A 23,876-nucleotide genomic window follows, 5' to 3' on the forward strand; every position below is an offset into this window, starting at 1 on the left:
CTATGGGCTTATAAAGTTTACAGCTGCATTAGGAGGACAAGCATTACCATTAGCATGAAGAGTGGAGCAGAGCTCAATTGCAAAAGCTTCTAGCCATACACATAGGGCAGTACGTAAATGATACACATTATTGCATTCACCCTTTCACCCTCCCCTGTTCAAGCTAATTGGAAATTTCAATCCATTTCGTAACACAACTATCAATCATTTTCCCTGGCACGAATCTTCCAGGAGGAAGAAAATGGAATACAACTAGCAACAGAGCTCACGCACTAGCCCATGTGTCTTAGATTTAACATCTGATCACTAGCTGGATTGAAGCCAAGAGGTGATTCACAAATTTGCTGCACATTAGAATCACCTGGGGAACTCTGCGACCTCCCTGTGCCCAGGCTCCTCCCTAGATCTACTAAATGAAAATCTCTGGGGCTGGGACCCAGACACCAATGTTTTCTTTAAAAGCTCTTTAGGTAATTCAAACAAGCAGCAAAGCTTGAGAACCAGCCCAAAACGGGAACAAACTTATTTCATACAGATAAAGTGGGGCAATTTGTGTGTTAAAAGAACGTGTATCTCTCTATCTATATATACTTTTTCCTCTTTATTCTGTTTGTGTTTCAAATAGGCTTTTTTTTTTCCCCCCTGCAAAAAGCGTTATTGTTTCCATTTGGCCCAAGGCTTGGGAGAGGGGTCAAGGGCGGTTAAAAAGCTGCCCAGTGGCTGCAGAGTGGGGCTTCAGGAAAAGCTCTGACGCCGGAGGGGCTCCTCAGAGGCCGCAGGACTTCAGAGCCTCCTGTTCGTGCTCAAGGGTGAGCCTTTCAAAGAGATACTCGCCCAGCCCAGCCTGCGGACCAGCCAGCCTGCTGCGGTTGGTCAGGTGGTCGCCCATCTTCTTGATGAGTTTCACCTGATCCTCCCGGAAGCAGCTCTCCCGGAAGTCGTAGGGTGGGAGTCTGCGCAGGCGCAACCCAGGGCGCGCAGATCCGATAGTGCCTGGTTCAGATTCTTCTCCCTGAGAACGGCGGCTTCCACAGCGTCCTGGGCTTTACCCCACTCATCTTGAGAAGGCCTCCACGCATCCTGGAAGAGGGCGCGGCCACAGCACTGGTTTTGCATTTTCAAGAGACGCTGGGCGCCCTCACACTTCTCCTCGGCCAATTGGCGAAAAAAGTGGCCCACACCGTCCAGAGTCCCATTGTTGCTGTCGAAATAGAAGCTCAGAGAGAGGTAAGTGTCGACAGATGCATGTTGAACAGGCGGTGGACGGTGGCCTCCACCACGGTGGAATAATTCTGACGAATCTGGGAGCTCGTGGTTGATCAGTGATAAGGAGCTAAGCTCAAAAAACGGTGTTGGCCTGTCCTGGAGGCCGAGGATAGCTGAGTGGCTGAGGGTAGCTGAGAGGCTGATTCTAAAGGTTGTGACTGGAAGAAAGGTTGGAGGGTGGTCGGGGGCTGGAGCAAGGAGCATCCCTGGGTCTGTTCATTCCAAACACTGTTGAAGCAAAAGACAAGATATGCAGGACCGCCGAGCACACTGCCTCAAATAGGCTTTGATATAAATGAACAAGAAGTGCAACCGAGGACAAAACTTACCCTTCCCCCCACCAAAATAGCTGGCGATACTGGAATCTAGACCTGGGAAGGGATTCTAACATTGCTTTCTTAACATTCCCAGCCACTAGAACAGTGGTTCTCAAGGTATGGTCACCTTGTAACTAAGCAGTACCCTCTGGGGCCTTCCTAGGACAGACCCATCCCCCATATCCTCTGCTGTAGTTCCTCTCTGAAGTACTCAGATAATAGTATCTCAGGCATATTTCTTGAGTCTTCAGATGCTAAAAACCACCACCAAATGGAAGAAATTAACTCCTTGATGATCATGAGCACATAGCCCCCAGACCTTCTAGCACCTGAGGATGGATAATGTTACCTGCCCTATTGCCTCAACATCAACCAATCAGAGAATTGTGCACGAGCTGATCAGATGCCCTAGGAACGCCCCTCCCTCACCTGGCCTTTAAAAATGCTTTGCTGAAACCCTTTGGAGATTTCCCGGGGTTTTGGAACACGGGCCACCCCTCTCCTTGCTCGACCTTGCAGTAAACCTTTCTCTGCTCCAGACTCCAACCTTTAGGTTTGTTTGGCCTCACTGTGCTTCAGACACACAAACCTGCTTTCGGTAACAACCTGACCAGTTTTACCAGAGTCCCCTGATGATGTGTCAGATATTCAAATTTTAGGGCCCTGTCCCAGCCCTATGGAATCAGCAACTCTGGTGGGGCTCAGTGATCTCTGTTATAACAGGCACTCCAGATGATTTTTATTCACCTTAAAGTTTGAAAATATCTGCATTGTCAGCTGGCCAAAGCGTCCACCAGCAGGTGAAGGGGAGTGGCGCCTGGAAAAGATAGGGACCAGCCAAGGGAAGTACAGCAGCATTTGCCGTGGTAGTAGTGGAGAATGCCTTTTCTCCACTGGTTGGCACAGACTGGTATCTGGGAGCAGTGGCAGGGTTATTTAGGATGCTTTACATTTCAGTGTAGAGTGACCGCTGTCCTGGTTTGCCAGGGACTTCTGTGTGAGCACTTGAAATCTCATCCTGGCAAACCCCTTAGCCCTGGGTTTGAAAAACGTAGGGAATAACATGAAATTTAGGGGAAACATGATCTAGGTTTTGGGCAAGTCACAAGTGCTAATTAAAGCTAAGCAAGTATGGACAACATCTAGCCTTCTTGGGTTGAAAGGACTTATTGTTAAGAGATCTTTGTAGAAACGTCCCCTCTGCTTAGTCCGCTGGTCCTCAGTTCTGGCTAGACGTTGGCATCGTCTGAGGATATTTTAAATGATTTTATTGGTCTAGGATGACCAACCGTTGGTGTGAGGGTTTTTTTTTTTTTTTTGCTGTACGCCGGCCTCTCACTGTTGTGGCCTCTCCCGCTGCGGAGCACAGACTCCGGACGCGCAGGCTCAGCGGCCATGGCTCACGGGCCCAGCCGCTCCGCGGCACGCGGGATCCTCCCGGACCGGGGCACGAACCCGCGTCCCCTGCATCGGCAGGCGGACTCCCAACCACTGCACCACCAGGGAAGCCCGGTGTGAGGGTTTTTAAAAAGTGCTTCAGATGATTCTAATGTGTAGCCAGATTTAGGTGCCACTGCTTAAGCTTTTGAACCTCTGCTACTTATTTTAACCTCGTCTTCCTAGGAGAATATCCAACTGTAGTTGAGGTTTGTTTTTTTTTCTTTTTTTTTAAACTGTTTTATTATAAGATTTACTGTCTTAAATAAGATTGAATGTACAGAAAATCCTGCTAGTCCATCTGGTATAGCTGGATACCCAGAATAATATCGTTAAGATATATACCATTTAAGTATTGCAACTGGCCTTTTTAAAACTAACGTATGCATTGAGTTAGTATGATCTCTTTTGAAGTTGTCATGTTGGGGAGCTATACCTCTAATCTGCTGCCATTGCTAAATATCTGGACACCTCTTATTAGGAATTGCTTTTAAAAATCTTTAGGGATTAAAACCAAGATTGCTGTATTATTTGTACTGGGACCACAAAAACCTCACAAAATTCCCGCACTGTACCTTCTACCCCCATCTCTAACCCTTGGCAACTTCTAATCTGTCCTCCATCTCCACAGTTTGGTTATTTTAAGAATAATATGTAAACATAATCAAGAATTAATTTATTGGCTTTTTAAAATTTTTCCCTCAGCATCATTCCCTTGAAGTTCATTTCAATTTTTGCATATATTAATAATTTGTTCCTTTTTGTTGCTAAGTAGTATTCTATCATAAGATTTTATCACAATTTGTTTAAACATTCACCCATTGAAAGACATTTGGGTAGTTGCCAGTTTTGGGCTATTATAAATAAAACTGCTATGAACATTTATGTGTAAGTTTCTGTGGGAACTTAATTTTTTGTTTCTTTTGGATAAATGCTCAAGAATACAATTACTGGGTTGTAGGGTGAATCTACTTTTAGGGTTAAAAGAGACTGTCAAGCTGTTTCTCAGAGTGGCTAAACCATTTTATATTCCCACCAGTGATATGATATAATTTTTCCACATACTCGCCAGCATTTGATGTTGTCACTATACTTTAGTTTTTCTCTGATATCTCATTATGGTCTTAATTTGCATTTCCCTAATGGCTAATGATGTTGAACATCTTTTCACGTGCTTATTTGCCATGTGTATATACTCTTCCCTGAAATGTCTGTTCCTGTCTTCTGCCTAATTTCTAATTGGATTTTTTAAAGTTGTTTGGAGGGTTCTTTGTATATTATAAATGCAGGTCATTTGTCTCATATGGGATTTTCAAATATGTTTTCCCAGTGTGTAATTTTAGTTTTCATCCACTTAAAAGGATCTTCTATGAAGCATTTTTAACTCATTTTGATGAGATCCAATTTATCAGTTTTTGCTTTTATTGATCATACTTCTGGTGTAAAGTCTAAGACTTATCAACTTAGTTCTAGATGCCAAAGATTTTCTCCTATGTTTTTTTCTAAAAATGTCCTGCTTTTGCATTTAAGATTATGATCCACTTTGATTTAATTTTTGTATAAGGTGTGGAGGTTTAGGTTAAGGTTCACTTTTTTTGGTCGAGGGATGTCCAGCTGTTTCAGTACCATTTTTTTGAAAAGTCTATTCTTCCTTGATAGCTTTTGCACTGTTGTCAAAAACAAGTTAAATGTATTTATGTCAGTCTCTTTCCGAGCTTTCCAGTGTCATTGGATACGAGTTTCAGGAAACACTGAGCCTGGATCACTTAATGCTACTGAGTTGGAGGGCTTGTATACGTTGGGCCTGTTGGCACAGCAGATGCTAGCAGATTAGACTAGTGTTGATGGGACTAGTGCCACAGGAGGATGGGTTCCCCTTCAGGCTATGCTGCCGCTACAGTAGATCAAGTCCCCCTCTACCCCAACTGTGGGGCAGTGACCTGCTGCTGTCACTGCTTTGTATTAAGCTGCTTTTGCCTCAGGTGTGTGGTGGGATCCCTTGGAAGCTGCTGCTGCTGCTGTCAATCACAAGGTTAAATTCATTTTAGAAATACTTAAATATAAATACATAGACAGGCTTTTGTAGGACCTCTGTATTTGTTTTCTACTGCTTTCATATGAATCACCACAAATTTAGTGACTCAAGACAATGTAAATTTATTACCTTACAAGTCTGACATTGGTCTCAATTGGGTAAAGTAAAAGTGTTGGCAGGATCGACAGATGAATGGATAAAGGAGATGTGGCACATATATACAATGGAATATTACTCAGCCATAAAAAGAAACAAAATTGAGTTATTTGTAGTGAGGTGGATGGACCTAGAGACTGTCATACAGAGTGAAGTAAGTCAGAAAGAGAAAAACAAATACTGTATGCTAACACATATATGTGGAATGTAAAAAAAAAAGGTTCTGAAGAAGCTAGGAGCAGGACAGGAATAAAGATGCAGCCATAGAGAATGGACTTGAGGTCACGGGGAGGGGGAAGGGTAAGCTGGGACGAAGTGAGAGAGTGGCATGGACATATATACACTACCAAACGTAAAATAGATAGCTAGTGGGAAGCAGCCGCATAGCACAGGGAGGTCAGCTCGGTGCTTTGTGTCCACCTAGAGGGGTGGGATAGGGAGGGTGGGAGGGACATGCAAGAGGGAGGAGATATGGGGACATATGTATATGTATAGCTGATTCATTTTGTTATAAAGCAGTAACTAACACACCATTGAAAAGCAGTTATACTCGAATAAAGATATTTAAAAAAAAAAGTGTTGGCAGAGCTACATTCTTTTCTGAAGGCTCTTAGGGGTGTTTCTGTTCCCTGGACTTTATCAGCTTCCAGCAGTCACTTGCAGTCCTTGACTCAGAGTCCCCTTTCTCCACCTTCAAAACCCGAAATGTTGCATCTCTCTAATCCTGCTTTTATTAGGACATCTCTCTCTTTCTCGTTCTACAGTTGGGAATGGTTTTCTGCTTTTAAGGATTCATGCAGTTAGATTTGTTCCATGAGATAATCCAGGATAATCTTTCTATCTCAAGGTCTATAACTTCAGTAATATCTGCAAAGTCCTTTTTTCCATGTAAGGTAACATATTAATAGGTTCTAGGGATTAGGGTGAGGGCATTTTTAAGAGCCATTATGCTGCCTACCACACCCTTAATAAGTGACCTTGAGAAAATTACTGAGATTTTTAAAGCCTTAGTTTTCTCAAATATAATATGGAAAGATATCTAGTTTATATTATGAAAGTGAAACAGTATATATGAAATCAACTAATTCAAAAAATAAGATTTCTTTTTCTTTATGATCTCCATAATTCTCAGAGTTCAGTTACTTGAACAGTTACTTTTTTTTAAACAGAGCTAAGGCATTTCAGGGTTCAGGTGCTGTAAGATTGTCTGAATTATCTGAGTAACAGTTAGCTACGCACAGGTGTAAAGCATTTGATTTACTCCCTGGTGTTCTTTACTCCCTGGGATGTTCTTCTCATCCCACCTAATCCGTATCCCTTGTCTAGCTCCAGCCAGTAGAGTCAGAGCTTGTTTTACTGTTTAAAGTTCAATTTAAATTCTCTCTACATCTCCAGATCCTCAGCCCTGGTTGCATATTATAATCACCTGGGGAGATTTCAGAAACTACTGATGCCAAATTTCTACCTATCATGGGTATTTGAGGAGGAACCTGGAATGAAAGGCCCTAGTTTATGGTTTTTGCAGCCAAATCATAGTCTACCCTGAGCCAAATCACTTGAGAGATCACCTCTAAAAAGGAATTTATCTGTTACAACTAATGCTCTTTTTTGCCAATATCCTTGATTTGTCCCTCTTTGGGGGGAAAAAAGGGGGGAAACCCCCCCCCCCCCCAGCAGTTTGGCTCCCTGAATTACAAGCTGTTGCTGTGGAATTAGTGTTGACTCAGAGCGCACATCTTCGGATACCCATTCTTTCTCCTGCTCCCTTGCATGAACTTTATATCCCTGGGCAGTTTTTCATCCACCGCCCTCTTTTGCTTCTACTCTTAGCAAGTAAAGTCTTCCCTTAACGAAACAGCATTTCATGGGACTTACTGGGAGCATAGGTCAGTTCCAGACCTATCCTATGTTAGCTAAAGCAGATATAAGTGATGTATTTTTGGCATTCATCCTTGTGGGTTGGAGAGAGAAGACAGAATTTTATCTAGGTGTCATCTGACTGGGCAAATGGCCTCTTTCCCTCTGCTGCCTACCATGTGAAAAACTGAGGGTGTTATCTCTAGAAGGTATCAAAATAGTTCAGAGAAATCAAATTTCTAACTAAAAGATGACAAAACTATGGCTTAGGTGGTTAATTTTACATGTCAATTTGTCTGGGCCATCATGCCCAGTTATTTGGTCAAATATTATTCTGGATATTTCTGTGATGGTGTTTTGGGTTTTTAAAAAAATTTTTATATTTTATATTTTTTGGCTGCGTTGGATCTTCGTTGTTGCACGTGGGCTTTCTCTATTTGCAGCAAGCGGGGGCTACTCTTTGTTGCAGTGTGCGGGCTTCTCATTGCCATAGCTTCTCTTGTTGCGGAGCGTGGGCTCTAGGCACGTGGGCTCAATAGTTGTGGTGCACGGGCTTAGTTGCTCCACGGCATGTGGGATCTTCCTGGACCAGGGCTCAAACCTATGTGCCCTGCATCGACAGGCGGATTCTTAACCACTGTGCCACCAGGAAAGTCCCTGTGATGGTGTTTTTGGATGAAATTCACATTTAAATTGGTGGGCTTTGAGTAAAGCAGATTATCCTCCATAATATGCATGGGCCTCATCCAATCAGTTGAAGCTGTTAATAAAACAAAGACTGACCTCCCTGTTGCAAAAAGGAATTCTACCAGAAGACTTAACAGAAATTGAACTGCAACGCTTCCTAGAGTCTCTAGAGTGCCTAACCTGCAGATTTTGAATTTACCAAGCCTCTATAATTGTGTGAACCAGTTGTTTAAAATCTCTCTCTCTCTTTCTCTATCTATATATAGTTATCAATATAGATATAGATATCAATATCTAGATCTATATTTGTCAATATATATGGTCACATTGTATACACATGCTATTAGTTCTGTTTTTCTGGAGAACCTTGACTAATATAGTGGCCCATATAAATAAAAGGACGAACCCGGGTTCACCCAGGTAGAAAGTAGTACAATGAGAACTGGAACTTAAGGCCTCATGACTCATTCAGCTGTGAACACTGACCCAGAACTGGGGTCAGCAAACTCTCCCCCACTGATCAAATCTCACTTGACTCCTGGTTTTGTAAATAACGTTTTGCTTGAAAACAGCTGCACTTATTCATTAACGTACTGTGCATGGCTGTTTCTGTGCTACAGCAGCAGATGGGCAGTTGCAACAGAGATGTATGGTACACAAAATCCAAAATATTTACTATCTGACCCTTTACGGAAAAGATCTGCTGATCCTTGCTCTAGGATGCCATCTGATTTCTGATAGCACCGAGGAGAATAATTCATGCACATTGGGTTAGATTGTTAATCTCATGTCCTCCTTAGGTCAAAGATCTCTTAAATGCTCACCCTTGCAGTAGCCAATTTGGGGAGGATTATCTGAGGATGCAGAAATATTTCTTGCCAGGTCTTTCCAATCCACGCTGCTCCCTGACTGTGGTTCTTAAAACCTATTTTTTACAAAAAATTTATTGGTGTATAGTTGATTTACAGTGTTGTGTTAGTTTCAGGTGTACAGCAGAGTGAATCAGTTATACATATACATATATCCATTTTTTTTTTTAGAGTCTTTTCTAAATAGGCCATTACAGAGTATTGAGTGGAGTTCCCTGTGCTAATAAGAACAGCAGGTTCTTATTAGTTATCTATTTTATATATAGTAGTGTGTATATTTCAGTCCCAATCTCCCAGTTTATCCCTCCCCCCCCCAATCCCCTGGTAACCCTGTTTGTTTTCTACATCTGTGCCTCTACTTCTAAAACCTGTCTATTTTAACCGTCTACCACTCATTGCTTACTGGCCCTGGCTTCATGTATTTGATAATCTATTTCTTGTTCTATCCTGGATGACATGTTCCAAGGACTGAGATAATATCTTATTCCACATGATTTGTCCTTGATATTGTCTATCTTGGGGTCTTCATCTATGTCCCGAAGAAAACAGTCACCCTCTTGTCTTTTAGTACTACTACTAATACCACATTTTATGGGATGAATTTGATCCAATGCACTGAAATATCCCTTTAGAAGCTGTATGCAGCCTGTCACTGGGTTTTAGCACAGGGGTAGAACTCAGATTAGTGTTCATATTTAAACAAATCTACTTGACCAGAAACTTTTGTCTCACCAGTTATTTTATTACACAAGTAACTTCTGTCTTTGCATCTATGATGTAAATATTTTTAATTGCCTAAATTATCTGAAAAATTATTTAGAGCTTCCATTTCAGTAGGCATTGGAATTGCTGTGGTATGACTGTTTCATTATTTTATTTCCAAATGTTAAATTAGGCTTCAAGCTTTGGCCAAGAGTAGACAAAAAAGGGATTAAAAAGAAATGAAGAGTGGGAAAGACTTCTGATGCAATGGAGACTTAATAAAGATTTGATTTTGTATCAATAATTTATGCCATTGCAAAATAACTCCCTGGTAAAATTCCATTCTTTGGTAATCATTAAGTACAGAAACTAACAATCAAAATATGCAGTGCTCTTCTTCATTTTCTAAAAACAAACCTATATCTAGATGAGAGGAGAATTTATTGCATAACTGAGGCTCTGGACTTACGACTCCAAGTCCTGTCTTCTTTCAACCATACCTGCTACGTTTCTGTCTGACTTCTTGAACATGAGGTAATGGCTTCAGTTTTCATCCCCTTCCTCAGTCTATAGCTTGGTGACTAAGAGTAAGGGATCTAAAACTTGAGAACTTGGGTTCAAATCTTGACTCTAAAATTTACTTGTTGAGTACTCTTGAGCATGTTATCTGTTTTTGCCTCAGTTTTCTCATCTATAAAATAGAGATAACATTACTTCTCTCAGGGAGTTACTATGAGGGTTAAAAGAAAATTCGTAACACAAGAATTTATCAGTTCTTGGAACATAATAAATACCGAAAAAAAATGTTAGCTATTATCAAAGGCCCCTCATTTTATAGATAATATAGATTAGTTTATATAGGTATAATATTTACATATACATAAACATTTTGTATCTCTATGTGTGTATACATTCTTCTCATAACAGAAATTGAGCAGTCAACATTCACATCAAAGTATGTGCTCTGTGAAATGTAGATCTCCTGTGTACAGACACAGTGCTATAGTTACCTACTGCTACATAATGAAGAAGTCCAAACTTGGTGGTGAAATAAACAAATTTTAACATGTGCACAGATTCTGTGGGTCAGCAATTCAAACAGTACACAGGGGATGGCTTGTCCCTACTCCATGACTGATGTCTGAAACCTCAGCTCATGAGGATTCAAATGGCTGGGGCTGGAATCATCTAGATAATTTTTTTTTTTTTTTTTTTTTTGGCGATACGCGGGCCTCTCACTGTTGTGGCCTCTTCTGTCGCGGAGCACAGGCTCCGGACGCGCAGGCTCAGCGGCCATGGCTCACGTGCCCAGCCGCTCCGCGGCATGTGGGATCCTCCCGGACTGGGGCACGAACCCGTGTCCCCTGCATCGGCAGGCGGACTCTCAACCACTGCACCACCAGGGAAGCCCCTAGATAATTTTAATTCACATGTCTGGCACCTGACATGGGATGACTTGAAGACTGGGCCCAACAAGGACTGTTGACTGGAGTGCCTACAGGTGGCTGCCCATGTGGCTTGGACTTCTCATAACGTGGTAGTTAGGATTCAAGATAGAGTATCCCAAGAATGAGTGTCCAGAGTTCAAGCATTCCAAGAGAATCATGCAAAAACGGCATGACCTTTTATGACCTAGTCTTAGATATTACAGAGCGTCACTTTCAGTATATTCTGTTGCAGGAGTTGGAGATCTTTTTCGATCAAGTGTCAGACAGTCAATATTTTAGGCTTTACAAGCCATACAGTCTCTTTTGCAACTACTCAACTCTGCTGCTGTGATGTGAAAACAGACACAAACAATGCATATACTAATGAACATGGCTGTGTTCCAATAAAGCTTTGTTTCTAAAAGCAGGTAGAGGCCTAGATTTGGCCCACCAGCCATAATTTACTGACCCCTGCTCTACTGTTTGAAGCCCTGGAAAGCCTGCCTAAATTCAAGGGAAAATGCCCACATCTGGATGGGAAGAATGGCAACGAATCTGAGACCCTGTATTAAAACCACTACATAGGGGATATTTCTAAGAGGATCTGTCTGCATACTTGGTTTCTCCCATGCATGGTGGATATAAGGTATTGGGACATCTTACATCTCTCTAAGCCTGGGTCAAGGTCATACTTGGAATCTGAACTCAATGACCTTGATTTCTGGAATAATTGGTAGCTCTAATTATGATTTGCTTACACTCCTTACCCCAATAAATATACCACAAAAGCTAGATTTCAAGAAAACAGTTGCTTTATGGCAGATTTTTATTAAGTCTCCATTGACTGAATTATTCCATTTTGGTTGGAAAGCATGATTTTTGTTTCTTTCCTAAAGAGATCTGCAACTTTTCAGATGTGGTATTTCATTCTACTGAGAGGATGATGTAGGTTTTTATAAACGGAAAAAGCAGGGCAGGCTGAGTTCACTCAGATCGTACTAATGCTTACAGGAATAACCGGAACTGGAACACAGGCTTCCAGGTTTTCCTGTCCTGTGCTCTTTCCGGTAGGTGCCATTGTCTGCTGGGTCTGGCAGTAATAATTTCTGACCTTTACCTCTCTACGCTGTTGTGAAGTGGTTTGGGGCTTTGTTAGCTTTCTTATGAGTTTGTACTAAATTGTGTCCATAAAGTAGGCTGAATTCCTCAGGGAAGGATGAGAGCTCTTACTGTGTTATTACTGCAAATGTTGTGTTGGTTACCTTTTTTTCTTTTGTCCAGCTGTATCCTGAACTTAAAAGATACATTATCCAAAATGAAAGATGTGCATCTGGTGGAAAACACTAATTTAAGGGATGAAAATTCCTGATGATTGCTTCAGTCAACCCTTAATACACACTGAGCTTCATTAGTAAATAGACAACTCTCAGATCTTTCCCTTGGAAGAGGTCGCATAATCAGGCTTTGTGTTGATTTCGCATTCTGTTCTTTAGAGACAGAACAAATTAGAATAATTGGCTGCTACAGGGAAAGCACAAAGAACTTTCTTATATTTTTTGTGATGCATCCCTTAATAAGTGTTGAAAATGAGACTAGAGGTAAGAACGAGAAACTCAGAAGGGCAATGGGGGGAAGATATTGTTTCTTTGAAAATATTCTTTCAGTGTTGGCCCAGAAGAAATATGAAGCTGAGGAAAATATTTTTTAAAAAATGATGATTTTTGTGTTAAGGATGTGAGTGTGGAATTAGTAAGAATCAGGAAGCAAGCATCCTTTTCCACCAAGGACTTGGGAGCAAATGAAACCATAAATACTCCCCGCTCCTGGAAACCCTTTTGGAGCAGTAATCAGAGAAGGGTAAAGGCAGTGCCTCAGGGCAGAGGTGTTCAGAGCAAAGGGCTAGGAGGAGAACAAAAGGAGAGTGGATATGTTTAGAGCTGTCATTTTGAAATTTACCTGCTTCTGCCTCAGCGCTGCTGGCAAAAGCATGTTGGTCCAGTAGAAATCCTCAAAGCAGGAGCAGCTGTATTTTAAAATAATAGGATTAGAGCAAGTGACTTTAATCCAGGTCTCTTTAGCTCAAGAGCGCAGAGGAAAAGTGTGAGGAAAGGGTGAGGCCACAAGGAATTGTTCACTGGGTACATTTTCCCCAAACCTCACTGACTAAGAGAAATTGACCACTGGATTATGTGCCTTGAAGGAAAGCAAAAATGTTGAAAGCAGAGTGTGCAGCTTGTTTAGAAAGCAAGCTCTATCACTTGGTCACCTGCTGACGATAATAGCATTGGCTGAGACCTGACCATTTACAACGAAGGCACTTCTGTAGGTAGTAAGTTCCAGGAGGGCCAGAACTGAGTATGTGTGTTTCAGCATTTAGCATGGTCTAGCATCTTAGAGCCCGGTACATTATTGGCATATTAGACTTAAAAATGAATATTTTCAGATTGTCTGAGTGGATGTGTGTGATTCACATCCTATTTGCAGGTCCTTACGCCCTACAGTGGATTTTCAGTGTCAGATTGTGAAAGTATTTATGATGGGGATTGGCATTGTTCCCCATCTTATGGATAAAGATTACACATCATAGGACTTTACATTGACATCCCAAAAGCCTCACAGGAATTAACAAAAAAATAAAATTGGATTCTGTATAATTTCTAAGTTGTAAGCTGGCCAGAACACTAGTATTTCAGCCAGTCCTTTGGTAGTTCCGATGACGTCCCCATGAGCACCCAGACATAATCAGAATGGCTTTAGGATTTGGGAGCCAAAATGTTCCTCAGTATTTACTGCTTTGCTAGTCCATTTAAGAAAATGGACTATTGAAAAAACAGCTTCAGACACAATATGGCATTTTATGATTTAGCATGAAATCTGAGAAATATAGAGGTTATCTGAAGCCTGCAATGGTAACGTTCCCTCTGCTATTGAAGTTATTGTCTTTAAACAAAGATTCTACATCAGTAATGCTATATATATGTATATATTTTTTTCATGATATTCAGGTTAATTTCCTGTTCTCTCTAAGGAAGTAATGGGCTGGTTGGTATGAGAGGTGGTGTGGCTTCCAAAGGTGAAAAGTAGCATTTTGTTGTAATTTCTGCCTACCTAAGGATGGGAGAGGCCCAGGACACTGCAGTCAGTGTATTATGTGGAGCAGGTTATATTGTGGTTTATTTATGAACTTTTACGTGTTTATTTTCTATGCAAGCTTGTGTGCTCTTTTTTGAGTTTTGGTAGATAAGTGTTTTGTAACTTTGGAATACTTGGAGTTATGTATATATAACTTTTATATATATATATATTTTAACGTAGTAGTTAAAGCCGTGGAGAGTGTATTAGTCTACCTAGGTTCAAATTCTGGCTTTACCCTATGGCTTCCCTGTGGCTTCCTCTCCTTATCTACTAAAAAAGGAGTATAGTAAGACTTCTGTGATGAGTTACAATAATGCCTGGCATATACTAAGTGCTATTTAAGCATTTGCTATAATGATTATGTATACTTGAAGGCAAGGACCTTGCCCCTTGATTGTCTCTGTATTCCTAATGCTTAAGAATTCCTAGGGCCTTTATAGTGCATTGTCTTAGAATAGAGATAGCTCAGTATCGGTCTTGTCACTATAAAGTACTGTTATGTTGAAAGTCTTTGCTTGTGTACTAATCTATGACATATCTGCTGAGGACAAAGAAAGGAATAGTTTTAAAACTGCAATGGATAACAAGATTGTATGATTTAATGCCTTTATTATGTAATTATAAAACTAACAAATGATGATGGTAGAAAATTTGAAAAACTCCTAGACAAAATAGAGATCAATAAAATTTGGAGTAAATTTCAGAGTGTAAAGTTGTCCATAAATATTAGTGCTTTCACATTTTCCAGGACTTTAAGTAGACTGCTTCTTAAGAGTCTATTCATGATGTTTTATTTTAATGATGTTTTCATCATGGGGGGACACACAAATCTGTTAAAAAAAGAAAGACATGTAAATCACTGATGTTTCAGATAGCCACATGAAGTAAAGTGGGAAAGGTCAACAAGCTGAAAGAATGTGGAGTAGCATCTCCTTAATTGCTTACATAATTCTCATAATTACCTCTTTGTGGCTAAAATAATTAATGGGGAATCTAATTCAAGAAAAATGTATGAACTTCACACCTTCTTGAAGCCAAGTATTTCTTTCCACGAAAGGTTACTTTCCACACCATGATTCCTTATTACCTGACAGGGAAAGAGTATTGTACGGCAAAGGGTCTTCCCGAAGGAGGGTGCTTCCCGCACTCATTGTCATAAATGACTTCGGAATTACTGTTGCTGTATTACCAAAATCTTAAACTAGGATATTTTTGACAAATGCAGTCCTTGGTTAATTTTTAGAGCTACAGACTGTCAGATGGCTCTGAAATAACAATTGTCTGGCTGCTATTCAGGGTGATCACAATATGGTAATGACCTTGAGGTATCACTAAAAAGCAGGAAGGTGTGAGTCTTCCTTTGGTTCCAGAGTGAAGTGCTAGTTGGAGTTGGAGTTGGAAAAGAGGCCAAAAACCAAGTGATAGAGAAGGAAATTTGAGATCATTAGTGAAAAACCAGGTTGAAGTTAAGGTGAAGAGACATGAGGAAATGGTCAACTGTTACAGTATTACAAAGATCATCAAGAAGCATATCCACAAATGCAGTTTGTATTGCAGTCTGCTGAGAAAGAGACAAATATCCTGGCCTGGACTTCATGGAGATTATATTTTATTGATTCTGATAATGGATTATTGTTGAAAACGGCCTCCTATAAATTACAACCATGCAAAGGCAGCAAGATAATTTTTTTTTTCTTTATGTATGTGTTTCTCATTCCTACTCACTTTCACACTTACCCTTTCTCAGGGGAAGAGAAAATCACAAAAAACAAAAACGTCAAATCTCAGCTATTCATTTTCAAAATAATTTTTTTTCCAAATTCCAGTGGAGGCAATAGTTTAACTGTTAAGATTTGTAAGCCTCAAAAAGCTAGATTTTTACAAACTGTAGCCAAATTTTATTCCATAAATAATAGCTTTGGAAAGAATATGTGATGATGCAAAGTTGGGAAAAGTTGGTTTTTCTTCCATAAATGACTTCACTGTGTTTGGGAGAAGAGGCAGAGAAGAAATCAAGGTAATCAAACATGGGGTGAGTTTTCCTGATAGGGGACTCTAGTGCTTTAAAATAGACTAGATAATCCTAGGGATAATCTGAGGGTAGAACAGACCAATGCCTCATTCCAATCTGGTACCCTGGAAGAAAACAGTGTATTTCCTTTGAGGTCTTGAGAGGTTTTTCTTTTGCTTTGTTTTGTTTTTGGTTCATTTTGTAATCAACCTTATTAAGGTATCCTTTACATACAATAAAATGCAGATACTTTTAGTCAGCGGTTCAGTGACTTTTAATTTATGTATACATTTGTATAACTACCACCCCCATAAAGATAGAAAACAATTCTAAAACCCTAGAAAGTTTCCTCCTAGCCTTTTGCAGAAGTATCCCCACCTTCCACCCCAAGGCAACCACTGATCTGTTTTTTATCTTTAGAGATGACTTTTGCCCAGTTTAGAATCTCATGTAAGTTGAATAATACAGTAGGTGCCCTTTTGATCTGGCTTCACTTGCTCAGCATATGGTTTTTGAGATTCATTCATGTTGGGATGTTTTAAACCAGGACTTTAGCCTGGGTGGCTGATGTTGTCTGAAGGCACCTATAGGTACATCTGAGTCTCTGGCATTGTCACTGTCCTTGGCTCAGTATTTTCAACTTTACTAAGAAGCACAGGGTAGAAGTAAGGAAGATCATTGTCAGTATAATGGAGGTGAAGTGGGTTCTGTTATATCATATTCTCAGCATAAATTGACCTGCTTGGAATCATTGTGCTGATAATCAACAAGGATACTCTTCCTACAGAAAACCTTGATACTATAAAACTTCTAAAGGAAGCTGTCCTAGGACTCTTTTAGTTTTCATTTTTTGGGAAGCATTTCTGGAAAATTCAAATGCTCACAACCTGAAAGAAGCAATTATTCACCTGAAGGCTGACTCTGCTAAAGTTGAGTTGTCCGACCTTTACATGCTGATAGAACCCAAATAGCCTTGCAAAACAATGCTATAAGCACATAGATTATTTAAGATGGACGTGTGTATGCAGTGAAGTGAAAAAAACAAAGAATCTTTGAGTTTCCTTTGCTGGTTTTTTTTATTTTTTTCATTTAAGTTTCTATAGCATATGCTAATAGTTCAGGGTAATCTCAGGTTAGTTTTAGGTCCACTCTTTACATAAATGTTGAAGTACTCCATACCCACCTTTTTTCTACCTTCCTTCTTTTCTTCCATCTTTCCTTTCTAACTTCTTATAATCCATTATACTTAATCTTGCATTTGCTGAGGTGGCAATTAGCGTAGGAAAATACTGTGAAATTTTGCTGTTCAGAATGCATGTTGACCAAATTCTATATTGAGAAAAGGTCTGAATTTACCCACAGTAACCCTTTCTCAGCGTCTTTGAATAAAGGCCATAGAAACTGGGCTATAGTATCCTGACAGGTATGTAGAACTCATAGCAATTGCCCTAAAGAGCTTACCTAGCGTAGATGCATATGAATGCATTTAATGATTGTTTTATTGGCAGCAGTGCCAACATACACAGTCTGTTTTGTTTTATATCATTCTCATTACCTGCTGTTTACCACTGTACACATTGCTAATGGCGTGGTTTCTATGTCTTGTGAATTTCACGGCCAAATAATATGTAATTCATTGCACACTTCAGTGTAGAAGATGGAGACTCCATAACTTTTCGTGTGCTCTTTGCCCCTTTGGAATGTATTACACTGAGATCAGGCAAAGTAATAAATTTATTTCAAATGTCCTTGATAGCGAAACATCAATTAGGACTAAAGGGCAACATTTCTTCTCCCAGCAACATAACAGTTTTTAAAGACTACGCCATAGAACATGGAGTTACTGAACATGGGACTCAGTTCACTGGGATCCCTTCTTAGAAAAATAAAGGAAAACTTGAGTTGGATTTGTGTGGCTTATTCAAGTAGTAACTAATCAGCTACACCGTGGTTAACTTAATTTGTCACAATCGTTTGGTATTTTATTAACTCTCTTCCCCTTCTTCCCCCGACTCTCACGAGAACGGATCATGAGTATCTTAAAACATACTAAGTCGTCTTCCATCCCTGTTAATCTAACTACAAAAGCACACTTTCCTTATCCAATGTAACTTACTGTCTTTTAGAGTAACTGTGGTTTTAATTCTCTACAAAATTACAACCAGCAAAGAGAAACAGTTTCAAGGAGCCACCACATTGTAGAGCTTTAGAAAGAAGACTTTAGAATTAAGGACAAACATATCATTTTATAGCTAAAGCACCTGAGGCCTAAAGTAGGCAGGTAGCCATCGAGGTCAGGGAAAGGGGTTGAAGATCAGGTTTCCAGCTGAGAAAGAGTCTAGAGGGACTCAATCTGAGCAGGTCAGAAACTGAAAGGAGACCACAAATGTTCTGGGAAGGCTGGCATCTGGCCTTGAGTGTGGGATTCCGACAGGGAGTGGGCCCGGGGGGAACTGAGCTTCTGCAGTAGGCAGAGAAGTCCACCTCGTCTCCGGAAAGTGACACTGACCTCAGGGTGTTGCGGGGAAAGAACAATGAATTCCAGTCCGCCTGAGAAAGCAGGCCAATCTGATTAACTCTGAATTTAGGCTTATCTCAGATACTTCTTGAGAAAGAACTTGGACAAGAGCAAGTCCAGCGCAGCCTCTTTAAATCCATGCCCAGTATTTTCTGGGGGAGCTGCTTATACCCCCCAATTGACTCCAGTATTTTAATTTCACTCTATATTTAATTCCGACAGTTCTATGATTGATTATTTAATGGGCAAATAAGTAGGGTCACAAAAGAATGTGAATGTATTTTACAGGATGAGGATAGGCGGAGTGGAGCAGTCTGGAATAGGACACCAATAAAACAGGATCTTGGTAAATAAGAACATTTATTAGAAATGGAGAGGAATTTGCAAGGAAATTAGTGCCTGACACCACACCCTACTCTCTGCGTGTTTAGAAGCTAGTTTCTAATTTTATTTTCATAGGAGGTCTCCCTGTGATGAATTGTCTTTTACCTCCACACTATTTATCACATGGGCATATTGTGAAGTTTGTGTGAGAGAAAGCAAGTATTAGAATTTGTCTTGCAAGCAGCTATAAACATTTCCTGGAACCAATCTAGGGTAGAAGGAAAAGGAAAGGAAGGTGGAAACAAAGGGGAAAGACAGCTAATGATGCTGGAGTCTCTCACTGGGATTTGTGGTATCTCTTTTTGAAACTAAGTACAGAAAGTCAGAACTTGACTGATTGTTTCTTGATCACGGTTTATTTTCATTTTTGTTTTTTTCTTGCTCTCTCATCAATTATTCCAGCCAATATTATGTCGTTTTCAGTTTCAGTAAGCATGCCTCTTGTTTCCATTCACATTATTTATGCAAACGTTGACTGAACTGATGACCCCGAGTTATCAAGGAAACATTAGATACACCAGTGGATACATTTCTTAATTTTAGAAAAAAATTACTGAGTGAAGGTTAAAATAACTCTTCTTAAATTTGTCATATAAAAAAATTCTCCTAACATACAATACCTCATTGCCTAATAATGCCAGATAAATGAAGAATTCCTATATATTCATGAATGCAGGCTAGTCTGTATATTTTTTGGCAGGTATGAGCGTTACCGAGGGTAACGACCTAGTTTGCTGGCCATGTCCTGTGTCCTAGAAAGTTGTAGTTTCTGTTGTCTTTCGGTTGGTCCATTGGATATCAGAAGTGAATTTATAAAATTATACTTCCCTTTACACTTACTTTGTTTGTTTTTTTTTTATTTACTTGAAGTATAGTTGATTTACAGTGTTGTGTTTCAGGTGTACAGCAAAGTGATTCAGATATATATATTTCTTTTTCAGATCCTTTTCCATTATAGGTTATTACAAGGTTTGAATACAGTTGCCTGTGCTATACAGTAGGACCTTGTTGTTTATCTATTTTATATATAGTATACACTTACTTTGTGTGATCCAGGCTGGTCAGACCACATGATTATTTTTACTTCTGATATAATTTTTTCAGGTACAACCTCAAAGTCTTTGATAAGAAGATATTTTAAAATAAGTTTAGCATGTGTGTGTGCTCTAAATCCAACAGTAGTTATTAGAGATATGGTTTTGCACTTAGGTATTCCTCTCTTTTTTGTTCTTGGCCTACCAAAAGAAAATCAGCTTTTATTTTCTGGTTGGTTTGCTAGATGTTTATGACTATAACAAAAGTCTTAAATTTTGTCTCATATCTTAAAACACAATCTGAATTAGCAGTGGATATTGTGCTATACATAGGGGCTGTGATATAAATATAGTTTCTAACTTCAAAAACATATAACCTAGAAGGGAACACAGACACATATGCAGCAATTATGGCAACTGCATTTGTTTACTAAGTGAAATATTAGTGAGATGGATAAAGTGCTAGCAAGCCTTGAACAGCCAAATCAGCTTCAAAAATAGATGTGCAGTTCTTTAAAAATCTTTTTAACATTTTTCCAGCTACATGTAGAATATAACTTACTATAAAAACGATATGGGTTTTATTTTAAGCAATTTAGCATTTTGACATCCTCATAATGAAATTAAATCCAGAAGGAGGTTTCTCTCCATGATCTCTTGAAATGGTCCTTGATCATCCACAATATTTACCATAATAACAAAGGTGGTACCAAGGGCAGGAAACTCCAACATTATTAAAGTTTCATAAAGCAAAGTCAATTTTAAGAATATAATGTCTCCAAACTGACGAAGGTCTTGAAAAATAATTTCAAGGGAAGCATAAATTATTTTCTGTTTGTCAAAGGGCAGAAGTATTTAGGTTGAGTTAATGAATGGTAGAGTTTTTGAGTGGAGAGTGTCCTTAACATATTATGTAGATCTGTACTGTCAACAGATGCTAGCCATGTAGCATTATTTATATTTAAACAAATTTAAAAACAAGATTAAAAATTCAGTTCATCATTTGCATTTGCCGTACTTCAAAGATGTTTATTAGCTCCATGTGGCTATTGAATACTGCATTGGATAGTACAGGTATAGAATATTTTCATTATCACAGAAAATTCTATTGAGCAATACTAAAATTATACCCAGATATTCACAGAGAAGGCAACAAAGTCTCAAGGAAATAATATAACTTCCCCAAGGTCACACAGCTGTGTTTTTAAAGAAACACAGAACGACACAAAGGAAATAGTAACACAGGCATTAAAGAAACCCAATAAGTTTCTGGAACAGTCAAAATAGGGTTTAAAAGTGCATACTTAGCTGTTAGCAGGGCTGAAGCTCTTCATGGTTGGTAAGATCTACCTGCCTGAATTTGGACATTTAGCATTTTATGCAGTGAATTAAAAGCAAAAATCATTTAAACGAGTGGCTGCCAGCTCCGTATTTTTAGCCACTGCTGTGCTTCCAGGTTATGTTTATCACTTTCATATATAGGGCACCACTCTGAAATGTGATGGTTTATCTGACCCCAGAGAAATCAAGAAATCTTGGGGGAGTTGTGGCTGTATTTGCAAAGATTGATTTTTAAATGCATCATGCAGACTGGCCCTGTTTTAAAAGGGATTCCTGCCATCACATAATCAAAATGTGAACTCTCTTCTCACCTTGCAAGTCAAAGATAGTTCCTGCATTTTTATTATTTCGTTGAAATCCAAATATTATTTTTCCATTCTCTAACTTGTTTTCATCACAGTGTGATCAACTATTGCCAAGGAAGGAAAGGTTAGATTTATCATCAAAGTTTGCTAAAGGCCCCCTACGTAATTGAACCCTCAGGAGAAACAATCCTCATGTATTCTTTCTCTGTTGTTTCAATATCTTCGTAAAGAGTCATTTCAATATGTTTGGTTCTGTAGCAGAGGTTCTGTGAAGTGCTTATCTTCCTCAGAGGTCCTGTGGGTAAAGATGGGTAAGGAGAGAGAGGGAAGGAGGATAGAGAGAGGCTCAGTGCTGAGATAAGGACAGTGTTCTAAAGCCTCCTGGGGCTGGGGGTGGGGTGCACAAACACCCACGACTAATCCAGACAAACTGAATAATCAAGGGGATGACCACTGTGAAGTCATGTGGTCACCTCTCCCTCTAGAAATAAACATTGCCCTCAGGAAGTCTCCTCCCGCCCCTGAAGAGCATTAGGAAGGTCTGGAGAGGGGGATTATTGGCAGAAATGGAAAAAGCAGGTTGAAGGGATTAGCCTGGAGCAGAGAGACCAAGAAACCCAAACCAGTAGAAGGAAGGCAGACTTTTCATGGACATCTCCAAGCCCAAGTTTTCATGGACGTCTTTTCATGGACGTCTCCAAGCCCAAGTTCTGGGAAGCACAAGTCAAAGAGTGTTCATTTAACCTCTTTGGGCCCCCACGGGAGTGGAGGAAGACTGGACAGAGAGGGAGAAGGGGCCATTGAAGGTACAGTATTTACTATGGGATTTAACTCCTGAAAGGCCTCCCAGTAGCTTCAGATCTGCTCAAGAATCCTTCATGTCCTGCTGGTTCGCAGTGAGTGGCTCACAGCTTCAAGGCCTCCTCTGCCAGATGGAGAACTATTTCAAACATCCTGCTTCTATTTGTACTGTAGCAATCCAGACAGGAAACCCGACCCCATTTTCAGGTTCTAAAGAAAAATTCTAAGTACCTGAAAGACCTAGAAACGTGGTGGCTTCTATTTAAGATGTGGAGATAGAGAGCGTATACCTGGACTTGGGTCTGCAGGAGCGCCAAATTGCACCAAGAGTTCCCTTTGTTTTCTCTCCCATCTCTGTTTCTCCTTCTCTCTCTGCTGGATTAGCCACAGGGACTCAAGTTCTTCATTGTGTGGTCCTGGTACCAAGATTCTCCTGGGAATTATAAAGCTATTCACCTTCTACATCGAGCACTTCTTATTTTTTCCCCAGCAACGTAAGTCATCCTTAAGAGGAGTCAGGGTGCTAGCTCTTAAATATATTTTAGTCATCCCTTTGTACGTTAAATGCTCTTTCTTGGAGACTGCTTCTGACATGGTGTTCAGCGTGCTCTCAGCTGGCCTCATTTGGAAGCCGATCCTGCTTCCAAATGCTGCCTGTTGCTGGCCTCCTGAAGCTCTGCCCTGTCTTCCCCATCAGGTACAGTTCAGGAGCTGCCTACCTCAGGGTGATAGGTTATCTTCTAGTTGCTTTATTCCTTTCCCTTTTACATTTAGAGATATATCATTTGAATACTTAAACTTCTCTGTGACCACAGCTTTATTTGCAACCCACAGGTTTTGTTATGGCATATTTTCATTATCATTCAATTAATAAAATTCTAATTCCCATTGCAACTTTATCTTTGACTTACATAATGATCAGAAGTATGTTTTCAATATCCAACTATTTGGTAAAATATTGGTTATATATTTTTAAATTTCTTGCTTATTCTGTGTCTTGTTTTATAACCAGCATATAGTCAATTTTATAAATGTGCCATGTGCACCTAAAAATTTGCATGTAATATATATATTCCATCATTGTTGGTGCAGTGTTTTATGTAAATTTAGGCCAAGGTTTTTAATGGTGGTATTCAGATCTTCTATAATTTGCTGATTTGTTGTTGTGGTTCTATGTTACTGATGTAGGTAATTTTTCTATTTCTACTTAGTTTTTTGGAATTTCCCTTCATATATTACATTGAAGTTTAGATTTATACTATATTCCTTATAAAGTAACAGTTGGTTTTTTTATCCTGCCTTATTGCCAGTGACACTTTTTGCTTTCAAATCTATGTTAACATTAAAAAAAAACTTCTTCAATTTTATTTATTGTTGTTATGACATAATTTTTTCATCCTTTAATTTTTAATCTGACTCTTGTCTCTTGTAAGTGGCATAGAATTAGGTTTTTTTGTTTGTTTCAATAATCTTTGTCCTTTAATTTGAGTATTTACAGTTAATGTATTTTCTTATAGACCATTTACTCCTTGTTTACTATTTGTCCCACCTTGTTATGTTCTTTTTGCTCTTCTTTCTTCTATTTAGATTCTTC

The 23,876-nt window shown here is 39.5% G+C and overlaps 1 pseudogene; it reads right to left on the minus strand.

The window, feature by feature from the left end:
* Nucleotides 1-766: 766 nt before the first annotated feature.
* Nucleotides 767-19,543, minus strand: LOC109552349 (ferritin light chain pseudogene; annotated as a pseudogene).
* Nucleotides 19,544-23,876: the final 4,333 nt, after the last annotated feature.

Source organism: Tursiops truncatus, chromosome 6 (genome assembly GCF_011762595.2).
Source record: "Tursiops truncatus isolate mTurTru1 chromosome 6, mTurTru1.mat.Y, whole genome shotgun sequence".
In the NCBI taxonomy this organism is placed as follows: Eukaryota; Metazoa; Chordata; class Mammalia; order Artiodactyla; family Delphinidae; genus Tursiops; species Tursiops truncatus.